Genomic DNA, 7,915 nt, shown 5'->3' with positions numbered 1-7,915 from the left:
CTTCGATGTGATAGGGCGTCGGGGCTATGGAGAAGAGTTAAATCAACTGTGCACATTATGCTCACTGCAAGTTCAAGAGTCTGAGTACCACACACTACTAGAGTGCTCAACTTTTGGTCACATCCGAACTTGCTTCCCTCACATTTTCAGCCATGACTTAGACCTACACGCTTTCCTCTCCCAGCTATAGTGTGGCGACTCTCATCACCACAATTTTGGAGCTTTCCGAACTTGCTTCTCTCACATTTTCAACCATGACTTAGACCTACAAACTTTCCTCTCCCAGCCATAGTGTGGCACTCCATTGTGACTCTTTGCGACTCTCATCACCACAAGTTTGGAGCATCGAGAGTCACTCATCAACCATACACATACTACATGACATGTAACTTTGGTCACACATGTCAAATATGACCTTCGAGGAGAATAATAAAATCTTTGTCTCTCTCTCTCTCCCCCCCATCATAGGTGCGTTGCCTTTATCTATCCATCTTCATCTCCCTCCCTAGTTTTCTTAGTAAGTAGCCTCCCCCCCCCCCCCCCCCCCCACAACACACACACACACACAAACACGTTTGGCTTTCTTAACCAAATTGTAAGTTGAGCCATGCCTCTATTTTTTGAAGGACAGAGACGGTGAACAATGTGTACTATTGACCTCTGTGCCAATTGTTTTCTCCAACAGGCAATGCTCTAGGCAACGTAACCCTGCTTACAAATTCAAAAGGAATTATTGTTAAACCTTCAAATATAATCAATATTTCCTTTGAATACCACATAAGGATTTTGAATAACAAATAATTTTGAGCATTGACTTATGTTATGGAAAAGTGCTGCAAGAGGGCGATGACACAAGTTGCCGACGGCAGTAGTCAGCAAGAGCTGCTGAACGAGCTACAGGGCATCAGCAGGAGTTGTAGGTTGCAGCAATCGGCATGAACTTCTAGGTGAGGCGACGACAGGAGGTGGCAAAGGGCAGAGCAATCAACATCAGGTAGAGGAGAATAGAACTTACATTTAAAACTGACGAACAGGGCTGGCATGGGTGGGGTGCTATTGTGAGGGCAACCTCGAACTGCTATGAGAGCCCGTGCATAATAGCAAAAGGGTAGAGCAAGGTTTTGATGGTATAGCGAGGACGGATGAGGCCAATGGCAAAAGCTGGCAAAGGATTGAGCTGGCAGTCGACGGCGGGCAGAGCAACCAATGGCAAGCAAAGAAGAACAATCAATGCTGCTTTGAGGGTTAGAGCTAGAGAATTGGCCAAGCTAGAAACCACAGAACTGACGAAGAGGGCTAGCATGAGTATGGTGCTGCCGTAAGGGCAGCTTCCGACTATTGTAAGAGAGCCTGTGCAAAGTTAATGAGTAGGGCAAGGTTTTGAAGGTTGTAGGAATGAACAGGGAAAGCTTAATTGGCTGCAGAGCTACGTCAAAAGACCTCAAGGTATGGGTATGGATGGGGTTGGATATTTAGAAGATGCGGGAACATTTGAAATTTGCTAAGAGGCCTCTCTCTCTCTCTCTCTCTCTCTCTCTCTCTCTCTCGTACAAGTGGGTGCTAGCCGCTCACTTGTAGTAGATGAGAGAGAAGAAGAAGAAGAAGAGGAGAATAACAAGTCTTGAGTTCAACTCTCATCGGATAGATCTTTGAGGTCTCTTGTTATTCTTGAGTTCAACTCTCGTCAGATAGATCTTTGAGGTCTCTTGGAATAGTTTCCCACAATGTAAAAAAACTTCTTCTTCTTCTTCTTCTTCTCTCTCTCATGTACTACAAGTGAGAGGCTAGCACCCACTTGTACATGTGAGAGAGAGAGAGAGAGAGAGAGGGGGGGGGGGGTTTCTTATAAGTTCCTCGAGCTCAAGATACTTGCAAGTGCAACCATTTGGAGATGCTGTCATGGCTCCCAAGAAGAAGGAGGGCGATGGGGAATCGCGTGCAGAATAGTGGTTGGCCTATACGGTGGTGTAGGCACATGAGCTGTATCATAGTGTGGCAGACTCCACTGACACTGTCCTTTAGTCCACGCTCTCCTACCTTTTCGGCCTCCAATCTACCTCCTGCCATTATTAGCATTTCACCCAGAATTAGTCTCACATTGTGAGATCAGTGTTGAAGATGATGAAACAGGAAACAGAAGGAAGACAGCAACTCAGAGTAGGAAGAAGATGGAGAAGGAGAAGACACAGAGCTTGTGTACGAGATCTCTGTAGTCTCTCTCTCTATTGGAATAATTATATTGTGTGTACAAACTCAAAGCTACAAAGCTTATATGAAACCCTAAGAGATAAGGTGTCCTTTCACACCAGATGTCCAGGGGGAAAAACCCAGTGGGAGAAAAGTGCCCCTGGTGAAGCGCGTATACACACTAACACTACTACATGTCTACAAATCCCCCCTGTAGTGATAGTGTGAATCCGTACAAGGTAGCGGATCATCATGTGTATGAGAGTAAGCCCAAAGCTTTTCGGAAAGCTTCAAACTTTTCTCGTGATAACGCCTTCGTAAATAGATCTGCAATGTTATCCTGTGTAGGACAGTAAGTTGCGTATCCATACACAATCAACTGTTGCCGTGAAAGCTGCCCTGTACTCAGCTTCACAAGTTGATGTAGCCACTGTGGGTTGCTTCTTGCTTAGCCAAGATATACATGCATTTCCCAAGAAAAAACAATTGCCACTTGTGGAATGTCGTGTGTCAAAATCACCAGCCCAATCTGAATCGCTGTAACCAAGAAGCTGCATAGAACTGTGCTTTCCATACATATCCCCCCTTGGAAAGAACATGGCAAGATTAGGGGTACCTGAAAGGTAACAAAGTATGCGCTTCACAGCCTGCCAATGATGCATACCTGGGCTGTGCATAAATCTGCTTGCTTGTGAAACCCCAAATTGAATGTCTGGACGAGTGTTGCCTGCCAAATATATCAAGCAACCAACGGCTGCTGCATAAGTATGTACATCAAAAGGTTCTCCAGCATCATGCATGCTCAACTTTGATCCAGTTTCTACGGGTGTAGAGATTGGCTTACAATTTTGCATACCAAACTTGTCCAAAATTTTATGCAAATATTTTGCCTGCAACATGTATATGCCATCTTCTGATTGCACAAACTGAATACCCAAGTAATAATGTAGCAAACCAAGATCAGACATCTCAAAGGTTTTTCTCAAAGCATCTTTAAACGCTTCAATTTCATCTGCAGTATTGCCTGTAAGAAGCATATCATCCACATAAAGTGTTAGCATAATGAGAACTCCATCTCTCTTTTTGACATACAAAGTACTTTCTGTTGGACTATTCTGAAATCCCTGGCCAATCAAATAAGTATGTATCTTCTCATACCATGCTCTTGGAGCCTGTTTGAGACCATACAAAGCTTTACGCAATCTACATACCTTTTGCTCTTGACCTTTTACAACAAAACCACTTGGTTGACTTACATAAACTTCTTCCTGCAAATCACCATTCAAAAAAGCAGTTTTGATATCCAACTGATGCACTTTCCAACCATGATGAGCAGCAATTGCAACTAGTGATCTAACTGTGGACGCACGAGAAGTAGGAGCAAAGGTTTCATCATAATCTATGCCTTTCTGTTGCGCATAGCCTTTTGCCACAAGCCTTGCTTTGTACCTGTCAACAGTACCATCTTGTTTCCTTTTTACCTTAAAAACCCACTTTGTACCAATAGGCTTTTTACCTGTAGGCAAGTCCACTAGATCCCATGTATGATTCTTATGAATAGAATCAATTTCTTGCTGCATAGCATCTTTCCACTGAACACACTCTAAAGCTTGTTCAAATGAATCAGGCTCATCTGCATCACAAAGAGTGCTAAAGCAAGCCAAATCTACTTGCTCTCTGCCAAAAGTAGTACCAGCACGTGTTTTCCGTGGCAACGGTGCATCCAACTTGCTATCCTGCAAAGTTTTCTGAACCCATTTAGGCAAGGTTCTTTCTTCCCTGAGAACTTCTTGCTCTTCACGCATAATTTCCTCTACATCATGAGGTGTCACATGCTGATCAAAGGATTGATCAAGATTATCAACCTGTTGTGATTCTTGATTCTCCACAAAAGAAGGAAGCAAACCTTCAAATACATCATGTGTCTGCATATGAGGTACATCAAAAGCAACCATAGGTTGAGCAGTAGTTTCTGCAAAAATTACATCACGACTTTCAAAATCTTGTTTGTAGCAGGATTGTAAAGTCTATAACCTTTACTTCCACTACTGTACCCCACAAATATACATTTGATTGCCTTATCATCAAGCTTCCCACGTAACTGCTGAGGGATGTGAGCATAAGCAAGACAACCAAAAACACGAAGATAACTGACTGAAGGTTTTTTGTCATACCAAGCTTCATATGCAGTAATGGTCTTCAAGGCACGAGTAGGACACCTGTTCAAAACATGTGCTGCACAAGCAACTGCCTCCATCCATAGCTTATGAGGCAAACTCTTAGCCTTGAGCATACATCTAGCTGTCTCCATTAAAGACCTGTTCTTCCTTTCTGCAACACCATTCTGTTGTGGTGTGTATGGCATAGTGCATTGGTGTTTAATGCCTTTCTTTCCCAAAAAATCCTTAAATGCACCTGACATGTATTCACCTCCTCGATCGGTACGAAGAGTCTGTACTTTGCAACCTGTTTCATTTTCAACCATGGCGACATAATGTTGAAAAACTGCAAACACATCTGACTTTGCTTTGAGTGGATACACCCAACAAAACCTGGAAAAGTCATCAATGAAGGTCACAAAATAAAGGCTGTTTCCCAAAGATGGCGTCCTCATAGGACCACATACATCACTGTGTACAAGCTGCAACTTTCGTGTCGCTCTAACTGAACCATCCTGCGAAAATGCAAATCTGTGCATCTTTCCAAGAACGCAACCTTCACATACATGTCTTGGTGGCATCTCCAATAAAGACAAATCATGCACCATATTATGACGTTGTAAAGTCATCAAACTGCCATAACTAACATGCCCAAATCTAGCATGCCACAACTCAGCATCCTGCATGGCCTGAGTCTTTGTTTCTGCAATACATACCTGAATCTGGTTTTCATAACGATCTAGCACAAATAGTCCATTTTCCAGCGTACCTGTAGTGATAAGAGAATAACCATTCTCTCGATCTCGTACAACACATCTGTCATCCTCAAAAATGACCTGAAGACCATTTTTTGCAAGAGAGGATACAAACAACAAATTCTTCTTGATCCCTGGAACATATAAGACATCTGGCAAGCATAAATCTGAACCATCTGAAATGGTAATCAAAATCTTACCAACGCCTTTGATTGGATAAGAAGCATTATTTGCACATGTCACCTTCTTTCCTGCTGGAGCTGCATCCAATGAACAAAACAAATCCTTCCTTGAAGTAATATGCCTGGATGCACCACTATCAAAGTACCAAATCATTTGTGTCTTGTCAACATTGTAAGCAGAAAAATTTGAACATACTACAAAAGCATAAGAATCCTGCACAAAGTTTGCAGACTCTTCTTTAGCTGTAGAAGAATCACCAGAAGCTGAAACAACCAAACTTGACTCTTTCTTCTTTTCTTTAGCAATTCGCTTTTTACACTCACTAATGTAGTGACCAGGTTTCTTGCAGTAGTGACATTTACCTTTCTTCTTAGACTTGTCGGAATCACCTTTAGACTTCTCTGAAGATTGTCCTGCACTAGACTTGGAGTGATGAGCACTCTCTTTACCCCTGTTTTTGTTCTGTACAACAAGAGCATGATCCATACCATCCACCTGTAAAGACTTGTTCTTACGTGATTGATCCTCCTGCAATAGCAAAGCCACTAACTCTTCAAAATGAAGAGGGTCAGGATTAGCTCGCAAAGACAGAGTCAAAGAAGTCTGAAAAGTCAAATAAGATGGTGGTAGTGAATTGAGTGTTTTGGAAACCAAGTCCTTCTCTGGAATCACTTCATCAATGCTAAGCAATTGCTCTTTAAGATCCCTGATTTTTGTAAGATGCTCGACAATATCGTCACCTTCGTCCATCTGTATTTTGTCAAGTTGTTTCTTCAAAAACTCTATTCTGGCAGCGTTTCTTCCTCCAAACATAGCTTGCAGAGTGTTCCAAGCATGCTCAGAAGTTCTGCAAGATCTGATATGTGGTGTGATTGTCCTCTTTATGGTTAAGGCAATCACAGCCATAGCCTGTGCATCTTTAGTATCCCATCTCTTTTGCTCTGGAGTGACTTGTGAGGGTCCTGCACCAAAAGCTGCACCACGACCAGGCGTGGCAGGTGCAATGCTACCTGGACGAACTTCATCTCCAGATACGTAATCCCACAATCCTTTACCAACCAAAACATTTTTGGCCATAAAAGACCAAAGAGAATAGTTGGTACCATCCAATTTGTCTTCGGATGTAAACGCACCAAAAATCTCTTTCTCCGTAGATTGAGCCATACTGTAGATGCACACAAGAGAGCAAAAGAACCTCCAAGAGATTCACAAATCTCTTCTCCAATCCAAGCAAAACTCTACACAAAATCTCAGCACAAAGCTAAAACAAGCTGCTTCCCAAAAGAACTGTTTACCTGAAGAAAATCTGTCAGAAAGCACACCCTCTTGATCTAAACGCCTCGGAAAAGTAACTTCTGCTACGCTGCTCAGAACGAAATTCTGAGGGCTCGAACGGCTTCGAAAGGGGGGTAAAACCCCAGGTCGCCTGCTCAGAATACTCCCGGAACGTCGAGGATGCTCCCACGAACAAATTTTCCGAAAACTGCCTGAAAACTGCGATTGCGCGCGCGGACGCGAAAACGCAAGTAGAGGCTCTGGAAATCACCTTGCTCTGATACCAATTGTTGAAGATGATGAAACAGGAAACAGAAGGAAGACAGCAACTCAGAGTAGGAAGAAGATGGAGAAGGAGAAGACACAGAGCTTGTGTACGAGATCTCTGTAGTCTCTCTCTCTATTGGAATAATTATATTGTGTGTACAAACTCAAAGCTACAAAGCTTATATGAAACCCTAAGAGATAAGGTGTCCTTTCACACCAGATGTCCAGGGGGAAAAACCCAGTGGGAGAAAAGTGCCCCTGGTGAAGCGCGTATACACACTAACACTACTACATGTCTACAATCAGCATACGGCCATTATAAGACTTTTTTTTGGGGAAACTTAAAGAGGGACTGCAAATTGTGAGCGATCATCCAACAACTGCCTGCACTGTAATGGCAAGGGCAAGGCTTCTTCTAACAAAACGTCCAAGAAGATTTTTTGGTGAGAAATACCATAGGTCGGTTTCAAAGTGAAGAGTCCTTATTGACAAGATCTGAAAATAGAGTCGAGGAACTGCATCAATCCATTGATCTTTTGAAAAAGGAAAGCAAGAAGATGAACTTCTACGAGGAAGAACAAAGCTCAAACAAGTTGGAACTCAAATTCAAAAACTTGTGAATACTATTCATAAGAGAGAAAGCCAGTCAGGGTCTATGGAGAGCGTCAAAGAGTTTCTTGGTAGAGTTATTTTGAGGTTCCCAGCCAAGGTTGCATCCATGACGGCAGAAGAAGCAACGAAATTCTTTGACAAAGGGTCTCGAAGATAGCAAATTTTGGGATACATGTGTGATGCCTTGAGAAGTACATGTATATAACTATAGAAGCCAAAAATTAGTGGTAGTGAGGGTGTATCGAGATGCAAGCATTCATGTCCATGCTTCCGTCACCCAGTGGGGAGAGTAGGCTGCAAAAATTCAATTAAGAGTTGGAGAGGCTCCTGAACTCAACTCATGTTCTTGCAATACTTGCAAATGTTCCACATGAGAAATGCTGATGAGATTTGCCATTATGTACTAGACGTGATCTCGCCTCTTCCTAGAGTTATTCCCAATAAATTTTGTAACCTGATTTTGTTGCAGTATGTTTT

At 42.6% G+C, this 7,915-nt stretch overlaps 1 pseudogene; it reads left to right on the top strand.

Moving 5' to 3' along the window:
- The first annotated feature begins 1,899 nt into the window (after positions 1–1,899).
- On the top strand, positions 1,900–7,618 carry LOC147458461 (RGS1-HXK1-interacting protein 1-like; annotated as a pseudogene).
- Positions 7,619–7,915: the final 297 nt, after the last annotated feature.

Source organism: Adiantum capillus-veneris, chromosome 5 (genome assembly GCF_014529385.1).
Source record: "Adiantum capillus-veneris isolate H3 chromosome 5, ASM1452938v2, whole genome shotgun sequence".
NCBI lineage: Eukaryota > Viridiplantae > Streptophyta > Polypodiopsida > Polypodiales > Pteridaceae > Adiantum > Adiantum capillus-veneris.
This window is presented reverse-complemented; position numbering and strand designations above follow the sequence as displayed.